The sequence below is a fragment of the Heloderma suspectum genome, chromosome 10, assembly GCF_057233095.1.
Source record: "Heloderma suspectum isolate Gila_16-S chromosome 10, 16-S_ref, whole genome shotgun sequence".
Classification (NCBI taxonomy): domain Eukaryota; kingdom Metazoa; phylum Chordata; class Lepidosauria; order Squamata; family Helodermatidae; genus Heloderma; species Heloderma suspectum.
In genome coordinates, this window is record NC_139467.1 from 33,699,941 (window position 1) to 33,718,054 (window position 18,114).

Genomic DNA, 18,114 nt, shown 5'->3' on the forward strand with positions numbered 1-18,114 from the left:
GAATGTATCACAAGGCTAAACGAGATGACGCCGGAAGATGAGCCCCTCAGGTCGGAAGGTGTCCAATATGCTACTGGGGAAGAGCAGAGGGTATTTCCAAGTAGCGCCAGAAAGAGTGAAGCGGCTGGGCCAAACCCGAAAGGACACTCAGCTGTGGATGTGTCTGGTGGTGAAAAGAAAATCCGATGCTGTAAAGAACAATATTGTTTAGGAACCTGGAATGTCAGATCAATGAATCAAGGTAAGCTGGAGGTGGTCAAACATGAGATGGCAAGATTGAACATCGACATCTTGGGAATCAGCGAACTCAAATGGACAGGCATGGGCGAATTTAATTCAGGTGACTATCATATCTACTATTGTGGGCAAGAATCCCTTAGAAGAAATGGAGTAGCACTCATAGTCAACAAAAGGGTGGGAAAAGCAGTACTGGGGTACAATATTAAAAATGATAGAATGATCTCAGTACGAATCCAAGGCAAACCATTCAACATCACAGTAATTCAAGTCTATGCCCCAACCACTGAGGCCGAAGAAGCTGAGGTTGATCGGTTCTATGAAGACCTACAACACCTTCTAGAACTAACACCAAAAAAAGATGTCCTCTTCATCATAGGGGATTGGAATGCTAAAGTAGGAAGTCAAGAAATCACCGGGATAACAGGCAAGCATGGCCTTGGTGTACAAAATGAAGCAGGACAAAAGCTAATAGAGTTTTGCCAAGAGAACATGCTGATCATAGCAAACACTCTTTTCCAACAGCACAAGAGGCGACTCTACACATGGACATCACCAGATGGTCAATATCGAAATCAGATTGATTATGTCCTTTGCAGCCAAAGATGGAGAAGCTCCATACAGTCAGTAAAAACAAGACCTGGAGCTGACTGTGGCTCAGATCATGAGCTGCTTCTTGCAAAATTTCGGCTTAAATTGAAGAACGTCGGGAAAACCACTAAACCGTTCAGGTATGACCTAAATCATATCCCTGATGAATATACAGTGGAGGTGAGGAATAGATTTCAGGGATTAGACCTGATAGACAGAGTGGCTGAGGAACTATGGACGGAGGTCCGTAACATTGTTCAGGAGGCAGCAACGAAATCCATCCCAAAGAAAAAGAAATGCAAGAAAGCAAAGTGGCTGTCTGATGAGGCTTTACAAGTAGCTCACAAAAGAAGGGAAGCGAAAAGCAAGGGAGAAAGGGGAAGATATACCCAACTGAATGCAGAGTTCCAGAGAATAGCAAGGAGAGACAAGAAGGCCTTCTTAAATGAACAATGCAAAGAAATCGAGGAAAACAACAGAATGGGAAAGACTAGAGATCTCTTCAAGAAAATTGGAGATCTCAAGGGAACGTTTTGTGCAAAGACGGGCATGATAAAGGACAAAGAAGGCAGGGACCTAACAGAAGCAGATGAGATTAAGAAGAGGTGGCAAGAATACACAGAAGAACTATACAGGAAAGATCTGAATGTCCCTGATAGCCATGATAGTGCGGTCACTGAACTTGAGCCGGACATCCTCGAGAGTGAAGTCAAGTGGGCCTTAGGAAGCATTAGTAACAACAAAGCTAGCGGAGATGACAGTATTCCAGATGAACTATTTAAAATCCTAAAAGATGATGCTGTTAAAGTGCTGCATTCAATATGCCAACAAATCTGGAACACTCAACAGTGGCCACAAGACTGGAAAAGGTCAGTTTACATTCCAATTCCAAAGAAGGGCAACGCCAAAGAGTGTTCAAACTACCGCACAATTGCGCTCATTTCACATGCCAGCAAGGTGATGCTCAAAATCCTACAAGCTAGGCTTCAGCAGTATGCGAACCGAGAATTACCGGAAGTACAAGCTGGGTTTAGAAGAGGCAGAGGAACTAGAGATCAAATCGCCAACATTCGCTGCATCATGGAGAAAGCAAGAGAATTCCAGAAAAACGTCTATTTCTGCTTCATTGACTACGCTAAAGCCTTTGATTGTGTGGATCACAACAAACTGTGGCAAATTCTTAAAGTGATGGGAGTACCAGACCACCTTACCTGTCTCCTGAGAAACCTGTACGAGGGTCAAGAAGCAACAGTAAGAACCAGACATGGAACAACCGATTGGTTCAAAATTGGGAAAGGAGTACGACAAGGCTGCATATTGTCACCCTGCTTATTTAACTTATATGCAGAGTACATCATGAGAAATGCCGGGTTGGATGAATCAGAGGTCGGAATTAAGATTGCTGGGAGAATTATCAACAACCTCCGATATGCAGACGATACCACCCTAATGGCAGAAAGCGAAGAGGATCTCAAGAGCCTCTTGTTGAGGGTGAAAGAGGAGAGTGCAAAAGCTGGTTTGAAACTCAACATTAAAAAAACTAAGATCATGGCATCTGGCCCCATCACTTCCTGGCATATGGAAGGGGAAGAAATGGAAGCAGTGACAGATTTTACTTTCTTGGGTTCCAAGATCACCGCAGACGGTGACTGTAGCCATGAAATTAAAAGACGCTTGCTCCTTGGGAGGAAAGCTATGGCCAACCTAGACAGCATAGTAAGAAGCAGAGACATCACCTTGCCGACAAAGGTCCGTCTAATCAAAGCTATGGTTTTCCCAGTAGTAATGTATGGCTGTGAGAGCTGGACTATAAGGAAGGCTGAGCGCCGAAGAATTGATGCTTTCGAACTGTGGTGCTGGAGAAGACTCTTACGAGTGCCCTGGACTGCAAGGAGGTCAAATCAGTCCATCCTAAAGGAAATCAACCCTGAGTGCTCATTGGAAGGACAGATACTGAAGCTGAAGCTCAAATATTTTGGCCACCTAATGCGAAGAGAAAACTCCCTGGAAAAGACCCTGATGCTGGGAAAGACTGAAGGCAAAAGGAGAAGGGGACGGCAGAGGATGAGATGGCTAGATAGCATCACGGATGCAATGAATATGAACTTGAGCACGCTCCGGGAGAGAGCGCAGGACAGGAAGGCCTGGCGTGCTATGGTCCATGGGGTCACGAAGAGTCGGACACGACTGAACGACTGAACAACAACAACCAGGTATATGAACATAGGAAGTTGTCTTATACCAGGACAGATTATTTGTCCATCTAACCCAGTATTGCCTGCACTGTCTGACAGCAGCTTTTTAGAATTCCAGGCCGGAGGACTTTCCCATCACTTGCTACTTGATCCTTTTAACTGGAAATGCCAGGGATTGAACCTGGGACATTCTGCATGCAAAATATGTGCTTTACGACTGAACTATAGCCCTGCCTGGTTGTGCTGTGCCCAATTTTTTCATTTTTTCCTTGCAGTCTTGATCGGCCTTCAGTTATCTTCGATCCACATCCATCCTCCCTTTGCTCATTCCATTCTTTGTGGCTTTTGACACTGTATTAATGTCTACTTCTATCCAAAGCAGAGCTATGGGCAGAATAGATGGGAAACATTGTTCAAAGCCCACTGTTGACTTGATAAGGGAACTGGGTTGCAAAAGCTGCTTTTGTGTGTGTTTATTCAGAGGTAAGTCCATTGAGTTCAATGGGGCTTGACTCCCAGTCCAAGGTAAGTGTACAAAGGATTGCAGCCTAAGATTTAAAACAGCCTTCCCCAAGCTGGCACCCTCCAGATTAGGGATGTCCGTCATTTGATAATCCAGCCTTTTGGGGGGCTGACGGATCTCCGCTGCCTGCATTTGCGAGCTGCACTGCAGGCTTTTCCTGAAATCTGGGAACTTTTTGCAAATTATGCAAACTAGAGTCACAATTTGATCAAGTTACAGCTGCAATTTGCACAAATTTCAATTGACAAAAAAACAAACAAACTGGAAAATCAGCAAGCTGGCCCAAATTGATGCAGGTGGCTGAGCTGATGGAAGCTCAGCAAGCTTCAGCCCCTGGACGGATTCCTCTGACATCCCTACTCCAGATGTGTTGGACTGCAGTTCCCATCATCCATGCTGGCTGGGGAGGATGGGAGTGCAATCCAACACATCTGGGGGGTGCCAGGTTAGGGAAGCCTGATTGAAAATGTTCACTGAAGAATGACTTCCTTGTTCAGCACACAGTGGGAAATTCTAAGAAACCTTCGGTTCTTGATCTTTTTCCCCAACTATTTTCATCCTAGTTTTCAGGAGAAGGGTTTATCCAAATTTAGTAGTGGCATGCATGCATGCATGCATGCATTTATTTAAACATTGATTGATGAGTGTTATATTTCTATATTATCCCAGATATCGCTGTGTATTTTGCTTTACAGGTTCTATGTAGGAAAGTTAACATCATGAAAACATGTTTTTAGTAAGGGCTAGAATTACTATTTATATTTTTCCCACTGAAGAGGACCAGTTTGGTTGAAAGGTGTTTGGGAGATAGGCACTGCATATTTGTACAGCCTTTTGATGTGGAAATCAGTGTTGCAGCCATGTATATGTGATATCTTGATGGACTGCTAATCTATTATCTTAAATTTTGTGTGAAATACCAGTATTTGTGTTAAAATTTTGTTGAATTTTTATACACATAATTTTCCTTCAACCTATTCTGCTTTGTTGTGTGTTAGTGGTTAAGGACAGAACTGTTTCATTGGTGCATCTTATATAAGAATACGGTAGTGTAAGGCTTATTACTAGAGATCTACTGGACCGATTTTGCTCATTTTTGTTTTAAAGCTTGAGCAGTGTAGGTATGTAGAAAATGTTGAAATGCTGAAAAAGTTAAAAGCTCGAGCTTTGGACAGCTCAGGAAGGGAGAAGGGAGAGGGATGAGGCAAAGGGGAGGTTAATGCACATGCCTTCCACTGTGCATTTAATGTAATGTGTGTGCATCTGTAATAATGCGTTCTCCTGTGAGCTCTTAAGGGTGCTGGGCCAATGAAAGGACAGGCACAGAATGTTGGGAAAGGGGCTGAAGAAAAGTCAGTTGTGATAGAGGAGGAAGAAGAGAAGCTGAGGAGAAAGAGGTGAAATAGCTTAAGAAAAGTCAGTTAGAGGAAGAAGAAGAGACGCTAAGGACATGACAGGGAGAAGAGAGAGAAAAATCTTACATCACATGTTTTTGACCTCAAACTTCAAGAAATGGTAAACGATCTTTTTAAAATGAACATCGTTTTTTTGTTTTCACCTTGGCTGGTTTATTTGTAGAACATTTATTCTTAAAATGTAAAGTTGTTCCAGTCACAAGGGAAATGGGCAAACATATTTTTATTCAATCATTCTCATACTACTCGCTCCTGTGGCGACGGGGATTTGCACTAGTATTTCTATGTTGTCCTATAGCTGAAAGCTGTCTGGGCAGTTCACAAAACAAAACTTAAGATCATAAAATACAAACATAATAAAACATAACATAAACAGCTAAAAAGTTTAAAAACATAATAAAACCAACATAAAAGCCAGCAGCAACAGAGTGTTGTTGTTTTTTTTAATGAAGGACTAAAAAGCTGGGGAGAATAAAAAGGTCTTCACCTAGTGCTAAAAAGAGCCCACAACCAGGCAAGATTCTCTGGAGAGAGGATTCCATAACCAGGATGCCACCAGTGAAAAGGCCCTCTCCTTAGTACCACACGCCTCACTTCATTTATATCCTGTTTTTTCTTAAGAAGAAAAAAAAGCTCAAGTCAGCTAACAATAACAATAGTCAAAACAAATAAAACCAAAATTATTAAAAGCAGTAGAATACCAAAAAAAGAAAAGAAAAAAGAAAGATGGACCACCATTTAAAAAGTATATATCCCCCAGCAATAAAAATAATGCAGTGCAGTTTGATAACTCACAAATCAGCCCAGGAGCTTCAGGGCACAATCCTATTCATGTTTAGACAGAAAAAGTCCTACAACTCCCAGCATGTCCCAGCAGCCATGCTGGCTGGGGCATGCTGGGAGTTGTAGTACTTTTTTTCTGTCCAAACATGCATTGGATTGCTCCCTAAGTGATTCTTATTCCCAATAAGAAGGTTTTAACCATCTGGTGGAAGGTCATCAGAGAGTGTGTGTGAAGGGCGGAGCGGGGGGAGACGGATCTTCCTCAGGAGTTCCAAACCCTGGATGTGGCCACTGAATACACACACACACACACTGTTAACATCAATTTCAATTCTTGCCAGGTTGGTGGGGTTTTTTCCCTTCCTTAATTTTGTGCAAATGCACTACAACCCTATTCCAGATCAGAAGAAAGAAACACAGGCAGTGGAGGCTGGTGCCTCGGATGTGAGTGGGGCAGTGAATCTGCTCTGGGCTTCAGTCAGAAGCTCCTTTAGAGTTCTGACTGAATCCCGGAGCGGATTCATCGCCCCACTGACATCAGAGCCACCAGCTTCCACCAAACACAGGTCAAACATGCAAGCCTGCCATTCTCTTTGGAGTTGCTTTTTTCCCCCTCCAAGGTGAGCTCCTCTAGGACAATGATAGAAACTAGAAACTGCATCTCAGTGGCCCTGAGGACCTGCCACAGTGTATCTGTCAAATCCAGCTCCTGTGAAGTTGAAGGCAGAGCAAGGCAGAAGCAAAGATGGAGAGGAAGGCAGTCTGGGACTAGGACAACCCCCCCACCCCAGTAGCTCAGATCAGCAAGCAAGCCCAACCCAGAAACCTTTAGGGGGCTCTTTTATGTTCTGGCTTATGAGTGCAATGAAGCTTCCTCCGATGGTGTGGCCAATGTCCTTTCAGTGCCCTCTTTCAACCAGTGATGTTGTGTCCGCACATGGACTGTATTTCCGCTGACATCCTGTGGGTCAGGGTCTTGAACCTGGGGTCCCAATCTGGCCATCCGGGGTTTCCCACATGGTCATGCCCCCTGCCCACCCCATTCCCCCTGACCACCAAACAGTTAGTGGTTTCCTGGCTTTCCCGCTCCCTCCCCCCATTTCAAAAGGTTGAACTGCCTCTCCTAAGGCTTAATGTCTGGCAAACAGAGCTTTAAGCTAAGACAAGCTGGCATTTGGGGGATTTTGGTCCTGCCCCTTCGGTCCTGCCTCCTTTCCCTTCAAGCCCACCCACCACTGGAATGATTGGAATGCCCCCCCCCCCACTCATGAGAGCATCTTTGAAATGGAATTTTGTCCTCAGGCTGAAAGGTTCCGCGCCGCTGCTTTAGGTTACTGGCACAGAGATTAAGTGGGAGCAGGGGAACCAGGGTGCCACAGAGCCTGGCAGTCCGGTACCAAATTGAAAGCCCCCATTGGACTCTCTGATGGATGTAGATTGGGATGTTGCCATATCCCTGCAGCCCTCTGGTGAACGGACAGAACATATGAAGCTGCCTTAGAACCAGGTCAGACACTCTCTCGTGGCACTGGCTACACCAGCTTTCTCCAGATGTCCCTCCAAATGGTTCAGGCTACATCTCCCAGCATTCCTGACCATCAGCCATGTTGGCAGGGGCTGGTGGGAAATGAAGTCCAGAACATCTGGTTGGGGAAGGCTGGTCCACATGGACTGGCAGCAGTTGCCCAGAATTTCAGATGGGGGCCTTGCTCAGTTCTACCTGGAGATGGGGATCAAACCTGGGACCTTTCCATGCGAAGCATGTGCTCTGCCACTGAGCCACTGAGCAATGGCTCTCCCCATAGCAATTCAAATGGCGACTATTTAATCCTGGACTTGCCACCAGGGACTGGGGCCCCTTGGTCAACTAATCCAAGAGACCCAGCAGGAGCTGAAATGCTGGCAGTACCTGTGCTGTTGAACGGAGAGGGTGCCGTTCGAGTCCAGCTCCAGTTGCCAACCAGATTCACATTGGAAAGGCAGCTCTTCTTCACCTAATAAGGGAAGCAAGTCTGCACGCCGTGCAGAAAATCCCCCAAGTGTGCCCAAGTGCCATAGGAAGCACTTAATATTTCGGAGGAAAATAGATCTCTTTGCCCTCACTCAAAGCAGCTAAATTAATTCCCCTGTAACCCGAATGGCTCTGAATTACGCAAAACAAAGCCACTTCAGAGCAGCAAAAGACAATCACTTAATCTCCCTGGATTCAGAGTCAGGGCACAAGTGAGGCGTCCAAAGAATTTTTTTTTTTTTTAAACAAAACATCCAGTCAGTTTGCTCTGTGGTAGGAAAGCACCACTTAGGAACCTGTTGGGGGAGGGGGACAGGGAGGAGCAGGAACGCCTGTTCTAAACACATTTGTCAACTTTGCCGTAATTCCATCTGCGGGGGGAAACATGGGTCAACTGGTGTCCTTTGGGCAATTAAATTAAGATGGATATGCAGCTTCCAGGCTATTTTACAGGCACCAGACAGACATCATCAAGCTCTTTTCTCCAGTGGTCTCAAACAGCCAGAATATCGATTAGGTTAAATGCTTCTGACGTTTTGTGTCCCAACAGTGTGGCTGGGCAAGGAATGAAGGCACATCAGTTCCTGAGACTTATGGGAAAGTTGCTCTGATGAAGCCCAGATTGCATTGGTGAGGGGTGGTGGGAAAGAGGAGGTAAGGTTACAAGGGCAGGTGTTTTGAGTACATATATATATATATATTCCCCACAGAGGAGAATACAACCGCTGAAGCGTACTACCCTGCCAAATGAGGGAATTACCCTTTTCCCTGTCCAGACGTTAACCAACAGAATACAATGCAAGCACCATTGAGCTCACATTTCCAGAATATATATTTCCGCATCACATCCAGAGAAGGAGTTTTATTTTCATGTTTAAAATGACCAGGGTGAGCAGAATATGCCAAGGAAGTGTGTTTAAGACATCTGGTCGAGAGCTGTGAACAAAGTTCAACTTTTTAAAAACAATCCGGTAGAAGCCCATTTATCACAAAGCACAGCTCCTGATTTTTAATTTGCCATCCAGTCCTAACCATGCTTATTTGGAACTAAGGCCTGGCCTGTACATGCAACAGAATGAGGTGGGAATGAGGTGGAAGAACCCTGCATTGGTGGAATGAACCGTGTGTGTTTCCAGATGAGGTTTTTTTCGTGGCACTGCCGGCCTCATTCAGAATTTCGGGGGGAGGGGCGTCCAGATCTCATTGTCTTCCCTTTGTAACCCACCCGTGTTTTCCCACTGCTTCTTTTGCCTTTTCTGGATCACCATAAATCCATGAAAGGAGGAAAGATGCAATAGCTGCACAATGCCTTTTGACTAGTAGCACTAGGAGTTGTCCATCTGGAAACACTCTGTATTTATTTATTTATTTATTTATTTATTTATTGCATTTATATCCTGCCTTTTTTCCTCCAAGGAACTCAAGGCAGCATACATGATCCTCCTCCTTCCTCCATTTTATCCTCACAACAACCACCCTGTGAGGTAGGTTGGGCTGAGAGTCTGTGACTGGCCCAAAGTCACCCAGTGAGCTTCCATGGCCGAGTGGGGACTAGAACCCGGATCTCCCGACTCCCAGTCCAGCACTCTAGCCACTACACCACGCTGGCTCTCTGTATCATTTCAGAGTGTGGGTGGGGAATCCCATTTTTGAACCCCACCCACAAAAAATTATTTTACTTCTTTTTAGTTAGAAAAACCTGTGACAGAAAGCCTTGAGCTTGCATAGGACCTTGAGCGGCTAGCTTGTATGGCTGTACGGGAATTTCACTTCATTCGCAAATCATGCAAAGATATCCTGTTCACAACTCAAACGCAAGCAGCAGGGTTTTTTTCTTCTTTTTTCTTTTTGAGAAATGTTTGCAAATTCCCAAATTTACTATCGCATTCAAAAAATATGTATTTTTTTTTAATGTGCCCTTTGAAATGCTTTTTTTTTTTAAAGATATCTTTACGCTTTAGTGTGCCTGCCTGTTCAGTTTGCCGCCCAGGTGCTGCTAACCGTGGATGGCCAACAGTTCTGAAGGTTCTTTTTCTTTAAACTGGACTTAGACTGCATAAGCCTTCAAATAGAGGATGACTTCAAACAGAGGACAGTCTCTGGCAGCCCTTCAAATAAAAGACTGTCCTCTATAAAAGAGGCCACCATATGGGCAACCCAACTCCATGCATGTTTACTCAGAAGGAAGGGCCACCAAGTTCAGTAGGGCTTACTCCCAAGTCATTGCGCACAGGACTGCAGCTGAAGGTTCTGCCCTGATCTCAAAAATCCCACTCTCATTGGTGAATAAAGCTATTAGACCTAGGCTACTTCAGGTAAGATGGCCACTGCCTCCCTGCCTCTACCCAAGTAAGTTAGACAGAATTCCTCTCTTCCCACCTGTCCAGTTACCTTCTATTCATGGTCCCTTGGAAATAAGCGCTGACCTTGATTGCCCCTGTTCTTTGTGGTGCCTTCCTATGGTGGCCAGATCAAAGGGATTACCTGGTCTTTAAAGGTTCCAGGACTTGCTGTGCCTTCTGCCTACGCAGTACATTGGCACAATGGCTACAGCAATTCCTCTCCCAAGACCTGCAAGATTTTAGGGGCAGTATCGTTGCTTCACCATGCACTATCTTGTCCCTGATTTGTACCACTCTCAACATCGAGGCCCAAAGGGTAGCAAGTATCTGGGATAGACCAGTAGACCAACTGGCAGGGAGGTGGTGCTAGAATCTGTCAGGCCACAGAAATGGCCTCTCGCAGCGACATAATGCCCAGATTGAGGGAGAGCAGGCAGTAGACCTGGGAGGCTTAGGGTGCAATCCGATGCATGTTTAGATAGAAAAAGTCCTACAACTCCCAAATGCCCATTGCTGGCTGGGGAATGCTGGGAGTTGTAGGACTTTTTTCTGTCTAAACATGCATAGGATTGCGCCTTCATAGATCTTACAGGGGGCCCTTTAGATGATCTTGAGTATTACTTCAGTTGTGAAGTGCACAACCCACATTTCTGTTCTCTCCTCCCAACCGCAATTCCAGTCTTTACAACTGCTTCTACATTCCTCATATGTTGGAACAACAACAGCAACTGTGATTAAAATATTTTAAAAAATAATTCTGAGCATGTGCAGCTTTGCTTTTTAAACTCACTTAAATCATAGCACCATTGTGACTACAAGAATGGAGTTTGTGTCTGCTGCCCTCATTGGCTGCTGCTGTCCAGGTGGTCACGGGGGGGGGGGGCTGGGCTTTGGCCCCTGGCTTTGGCCCCGAAGTCCAGCCCTAGCGGTGCTGCTGCCCAGGAGGGCCGGATTTGTCCCCCGGGCTGAGATTCTGCACCCCTTTTGTAAAATGTCATAGCTCAGCCCTTTACCAAGAGCTCAAGAGGCAACTGAGGCATCCACTTGTTCTGAGCTTCCTCACCTCAAACAGGGCTGAGTCAGGCTTCTAACCAGGGAAACAGCTGCCAACGTCTCTGCTGTGACACTGTTGTCCTTTGGCAGTTCCTTAGGGCATTGAGCAGGAACCTGCCCCAGAACTTGGTCTTCAATTTAAGACGTGCAATGCATGGGCAAAGGCTGCTTTTCATTTTAAAAACAAAGCAAAACAGACCCTTGTGTCTGTTGAGCTATTAGCAGCTGAGCTATACCATCACTTGTGCATGCAGGACATCTTTCCAGAACAGATTTGGAGTGAAATGCCAGGCAGCTAAAGAGAAATGGGGCAGAGCAGAGTCAACTTTGGAGAATTGCAAGAGCTCTTTTTTTCTTTTCTTTTTTAACTAAATTGGGGTAGGATGAGAAGAGGAGAGAGAGAGAGAGAGAGAGAGAGGTTGCTTCAGCTTCCCACAAGCTTCCTTTCATATACATTACTGGCAGAATTCTAGCCAGGGAAGAAATGTGCCGTGTAGAATTGGATGAATAGAAATTATGCATATTGTTCTGCTGTGGGCTGATATATATCTGAAACCATCAGCTGCAATTACAGATCTTCAGGTTCCTGGAGTCATCAGTATTGTTTTCAGCCAGTACTGGGCCTTTTCAGATTTAGACATATTCACAAGGCAACTGTGGGTTCCACGGAACACAGTGAACAAAGACAAAACGCACCTGGTGGGCACACAGTCAGAACGTGCACCCCTGGTACAGCCGTAGGAAAGCATTGTCCCAGAAAGGAATTTGACCCCCACACAGTGGCTGACTGTTCACTGCACCATTCTGAGTGAACACCACTGCTCTGCAAGAGTGAATTGAGCTGCAAAGAAAAGGGTGGGTTTGCATTGCCGGAGGTCATCTTCCTGCCCCCTTTTAGGAGAAAACAGTGTCACCTACTTTGATCTTGGCAAATTGTTACTTTGTGTCTGCTTCAATTTATCAAATGGTTCCATCTCCCCCTCCCCCGTCTCCCCCCTGCCATTGCCCCATCACTTTAAGAATGCTAAAAGCCAACGCAACCCTTCAAGGGCATCATTTAGAACACAGTAACCGTGCCGCGAGCGAGCAGGTGTGTGTGTGCGCAGAGCAGCCTTCCTCAACCTGGTGCCCTCCAGATGTTTTGGAGTACAACTCCCATTATAGGAGGTGCAGTCTTACACATCTGTGGGGCACCAGGTGGAGGAAGACAGGTATCGAGTCTGTATATCAGGGTGCAGAACCTCAGAACCAGGAGGCAAATATGAGCCCTGAGAGTCCCCAGCATGCCACACCACCTGTCCCTGGCCCCACCCCCTTTCCTGTGATCACCCATCATTTGGTGGTTTCCCAGCTTTTGTGCAGCTTTTTTCCTGGTTCTAAAGGTTGCGTTCCCTCTCCTAAAGGCTTAGCTACTGGCATAAGAGGTTGCAATCCCTAAGTTGCATTCTACAGGCTGCAATCCCTCTCCTAAGGCTTAACTGCTGGCAGTAAGAACTTCAAGCTACAATATGCTGGTTTTTTGGCCCTGCCCCTTTTGCCTTTGACCCCGCCCACCACTGGAACACAGCCCTCTACTGAAATGGAATCCAGTCCTTGGGCTGAAAGAGGTTCCATACCCCTGCCATATACAGTTGGTACAGCATGCACGTGGAGACCTGCCCCTGCTGTCTGCCTGTGTCACTGGAAAAGCAGGAGGCCTGGCCTTTTCCCAGGGCAATCCTAAGCTGCGCTACCTAGGCCAGTAGCAGTGGGGCAGATTCCAAGCAAAGTTCAAAATGCTGCCTGCAGTTCGAAAAATTCAAGAATAAATGAGACCTGCACCCAAATGTTATGCTGCTATTCAGGGTTCCAGCCAACCAGGCCTTCTGCCACTCCATTCCCCCTTAGAGAGCATTTTGTGACCACTGAGCCTCCTCAGTCTTCACTGAGCTTATTGGTGCTGGAGGGTTGCCTCCTTTTTTCTTTTCTTTTTTTCTTTCCAAAGATTTGTGTGTGTGTGTGTGTGGGGGGGGGTACTTCTGCAAATCTTCTGATTCACAATGATACCGCCCTCGTTTGTTTCCTAGTAGCCCTGTTTCAAACTACCCTACAATTGTGCTCATTTCACATGCCAGCAAGGTGATGCTCAAAATCCTACAAGCTAGGCTTCAGCAGCATGCGAACTGAGAACTACCGGAAGTACAAGCTGGGTTTAGAAGAGGCAGAGGAACTAGAGATCAAATCGCCAACATTCGCTGGATCATGGAGAAAGCAAGAGAATTCCAGAAAAACATCTATTTCTGCTTCATTGGCTACGCTAAAGCCTTTGATTGTGGATTTTTGGATCACAACAAACTGTGGCAAATTCTTAAAGAGATGGGAGTACCAGACTACCTTACCTGTCTCCTGAGAAACCTGTACAAGGGTCAAGAAGCAACAGTGAGAACCAGACATGGAACAACCGATTGGTTCCAGATTGGGAAAGGAAGGAGTACGACAAGGCTGCATATTGTCGCCCTGTGCAGAGTACATCATGAGAAATGCCGGGTTGGATGAACCACAGGTCCGAATTAAGATTGCCGGGAGAATTATCAACAACCTCAGATACGCAGACGATACCACCCTAATGGCAGAAAGCAAAGAGGATCTAAAGATCCTCTTGTTGAGGGTGAAAGTGGTGAGTGCAAAAGCTGGTTTGAAACTCAACATTAAAAAAACTAAGATCATGGCATCTGGCCCCATCACTTCCTGGCATATAGAAGGGGAAGAAATGGAAGCAGTGACAGAATTTACTTTCTTGGGCTCCAAGATCACCGCAGACGGTGACTGCAGCCATGAAATTACAAGACGCTTGCTCCTTGGGAGGAAAGCTATGGCCAACCTAGACAGCATAGTAAGAAGCAGAGACATCACCTTGCTGACAAAGGTCTGTATAATCAAAACTATGGTTTTCCCAGTAGCAATGTATGGCTGTGAGAGCTGGACTGTAAGGAAGGCTGAGCGCTGAAGAATTGATGCTTTCGAACTGTGGTGCTGGAGAAGACTCTTACGAGTCCCCTGGACTGCAGGGAGGTCAAATCAATCAATAGGAAATCAACCCTGACTGCTCATTGGAAGGACAGATACTGAAGCTGAAGCTCAAATATTTTGGCCACCTAATGCGAAGAGAAAACTCCCTGGAAAAGACCCTGATGCTGGGAAAGATCGAAGGCAAAAGGAGAAGGGGACGGCAGAGGATGAGATGGCTAGATAGCATCACCGATGCAATGAATATGGACTTGAGCACACTCCGGGAGACAGTGGAGGACAGGAAGGCCTGGCGTGCTATGGTCCACGGGGTCACGAAGAGTCGGACACGACTGAATGACTGAGCAACAACAAGCCCTGTTTTGGCTACAGAGCTGTCAATGCCTCTGCATCTGAGTTTGCTGTTAGTCTATACAAGTGAGACCTGCAACAAAATGTTGCTGTGTGGAGTGCTAGTATTCAGTGTTATCCTCTAACTGAAGGGATGCCCAGTACAAGTCCAGTTTAAAGATAAGCCCTATAAGGAGGGAAAGCAGCGGCGGCTTTTCAAGTCCCTACTAACTCTTCGCGCCTGTAAAGCAGATTACGTAGGTTCACAGCTGGTCACCTGGTCACAGTCTTCCCCACTATGGCAAAATGGACGTCTATTTAAATTATAATAACCATTTCTCAGCGTGCGTCGGTACAGACACAACGGCACAGGTAAATCTTCTGCAGATCAGTACATTCCATTTGTTGATTCTTTTGGTGATGCCTAGTCCTGGATCTTGCCTGCCAACTGTGACCAGGATCCTAGGGGCTGTGTGAAGAGTTCCCCTCTCACAGCAGAGCTTCTGAAGCCTCTCCTGCCCAATGGAAGGGAACTCGGGGGGAAATTTCTCAACTTGGAAGTTCCATGGGAAGGAAGGATCTTCGGAAGTGACCTCCAGGGCAGCACCAGGTGCTCAAAAGGAAAGGGAGAAAAGCTCCTTTGTGCTAATGAAGGCTTCTCCTCCTCTGCCTCCTTCTCCAGCTGTCATTCCAGCAGGCTGCACTGAGGCAGATAAAAGTGGGAAGCAGGGCTATTTAATTTTCCCCTCTTCCCTCCCCATTCCTTCTTCCTCATGTGTTGCGACTTTTTAGATTGTAAACCTGCGGGCGGGGACCATCATTTTACTGATTATATGTAAGCCATTCTAACAGCCTTTTTGGCTGAACAGTGGGATGAAAATCCTTTAGTTAGCTAATTAATTAATTAATGGAAGCATTTGCATGTGGCCTTTACCTCTTTTGGTGGCTGTAATACTCTCTTGACTTGCTTGGGAACTATATTTTACAGCTCCCGCTGTAAAATCTGAACTTTAAACGTCTGACATTTCAGTATTTGGGGGGTGAGATGTGCTACAAATAATGATAAAACGCACAACACTTAATGCAAAAATGAGCAGCTGAGATTGTAGGGCAATGTATATTTTGAAGTTAACTTTTCAAGCAGTCTTTGGTGGGACATGTCACTAGACCTGACGGAAATGCCTTGCTCACCATCATATTACGAATCCCTTGTGTACATAATGTAAAGATGGCATCATGTAAATTGTAATGATTATTTCTAAATTTGCATTGATACATATCAATTAGCATATGCAAGTTTTATGCAAATCGGTGTCCTCTTTTGTTCTCTTCTGTGGTGATTCACAAGCAGCCACCCAGCATCCATTTGTAATCCTCCAGTGCTTTCCCCATCTTTTTTCTTACTGCAGAAAGTCTTCCTTTATGGAGAAGAATGGACAAATGGCGTAATTTCCACAGGTTCAGATGCCCTTGGTGCGACTGTCCTGTCTTTTTAAAGAGGTGTCGTTTTGATGTGGGTAATGGTGTGATCCTATGTGTGTTTAGACAGAAAAAAGTCCTACAACTCCCAGCATGCTTAGCACACATCCCTCATAAGCTTTGCAGTGCACACCCATTTTATAACCCCATTGATATTTTTAACCAAATGTTTAATGGTTGCTAAAATGCTTTTCCAACTATAGTTTTTTAAACATTAGGATGAGCAAAATACTGCTTAAATGTAAGAGTGTTATAGCACTGTAACATTATAATACTAATTCAAACAAATAAAGGGGGGGACCCATTATGGTCATCACCATTTTAGCAATGTGTTTTTCATAATTAAATGCTTGCAATCTACATTTTTGATCCAAAACAAATGTTAAGTACTTTGTTTTTGACATTTAAGGGATAGTAATGGATAATCGCACTTAAAGGAAAAAACACTCAGCACTAAATAAATAATGTATTTTATTATAAAAGGATAACTCTACCTTCAAAGGGCTGCTCAGGTGAATTAAACCTTCCGCACCCACTGATTTAGAGGGAGGGATGAACACACAGAAAAAGTGCAATATCCCCAATAGTGTGGAAAGTCAACTGCAATTCCACTTTTGTTTTACAGTGGAAGAGTAATGTTTTATTAGCGTCAGGAGCCATCTGGAAGAGAGACCAGAGTACCTCAAAGGCTATGTAACCTAACACATTTAAGGCTTCCTGACTGGCTCAATTTTAGCAAATTTTGTTCATGGGCACTAGGGTGGGTGGATGGGAGGTTGTGGTTTATTGGCTTATGTTTTTTATGTAAATCATTTTAAAAATTGGGTAGCTGCAACATGATTAATGGAACTGAAGTTAAGGAGAATAGGTTCGCTAAACTGTTTCCAGGCGTCTTGCTCCCAGCCTCAATCTGATCACAGATTTCAGTTCCAATAAAGCTGTTGTTTTAGGCCAAGCTTCTGTTGTATCTCCCTCTACAACTTAGGGCCAAACTAGTGTGGAGAAAACTAAGGCCAAAGCCATGTCGTCTCGGCTTCTTCGTGCCTATGTGGCAGATTCCTCAAAGGCCTAAAACTGTTGTCTCTATTTCTTCCATATTGAAGGAGAAACTGCTAGGACAGTAGAGATAGGTTATCTTGTTGGCACAGCAACTCACCCCACACCTATGGATCATCATGCTTCCAAAATAATTGGGTCATGAATTTTAAGAAAGTTGCAGGACTCTCAGGGAGGAACCGGGGGGGGGGGGGGTCACTAAAACTCAGTTGATAATGAGCAGACATGCGCGCTAGGCTTGGCTGATGTCACTTATTTAGACACATTATGATTATAAAAGTAACCGGTGAGTGTTGATCTGAGCTGCCTCTGGGTTGACAGAGCCTTCGTTGTACACGAATAAACTCGAGTTGGATCTTACCCGCATGTCCAGAGCTTAATTGGAGGGCAGCTGGGCACAGATCTCCAAGTCCAGTTTTGGACTTCTACCACACTAGAAAGTGAGACTAAACACATCTTTAAAAAACAAAACCCGGATGTGCTTTGTCATTTAACAGCAGGTGTGCAGGCTTCCAATTTTTATCTGAAACATATGCAGGGAGAGGAGGTTTATCTATTCCTTCCCCAGCCACAATGCTGATGAAAATGCTCCCCCCCCCTTACACACACACACGCTCCCATTGGTCTCAAGGCTAATGCAGGAGGTGGGGGTGGGAAGGAGTACACTGCCCCTCCCCACATGCTGCAGCCTATCTGAAAATCAACCCCCATACACATGCCTGCTATTAAATAAAAAACCCAAAACCCTTCTGTGCTTTCTAATGATGCCTTTAGCATCACATCTAGTTTGATCTTCAGATTCTATGACTGTTCCTGGGTCCTCTGCCGCATTGTGCATCTCGCATAGCATGGTTCACTTCTGCAATGTGCCGTTTGGAAGTGAGGACCAGAAGAAGAGTTAATAAAACATTGTTGCTGCGATAAGTAGCAAGCTGATCCGACTGCACTTAATTAAAACGGCAGGGAAGGAACAAATCTGGATCCCACCAAAGCCATCTCAGTCTTGATCTCAAATTATAACCGCTACACTGTCATAGCAAGTTCTTTTATTATTGACTAAGCTCAAGTGATGGAAGGGAACAACATGGCCACC

The 18,114-nt window shown here is 45.2% G+C and overlaps 1 long non-coding RNA gene across 3 annotated transcripts in view; it reads left to right on the forward strand.

Annotated features, from left to right (window-relative positions):
* The window catches only part of LOC146338093 (uncharacterized), a 39,702-nt gene that overhangs the window by 10,487 nt on the left and 11,101 nt on the right, over positions 1 to 18,114 (forward strand). For all 3 annotated transcript variants that reach the window (XR_014785160.1, XR_014785161.1, XR_014785162.1), the window contains exon 3: positions 3,042 to 15,999. This is a non-coding gene — a long non-coding RNA (uncharacterized LOC146338093). The remainder of the gene's footprint in view (positions 1 to 3,041; positions 16,000 to 18,114) is intronic.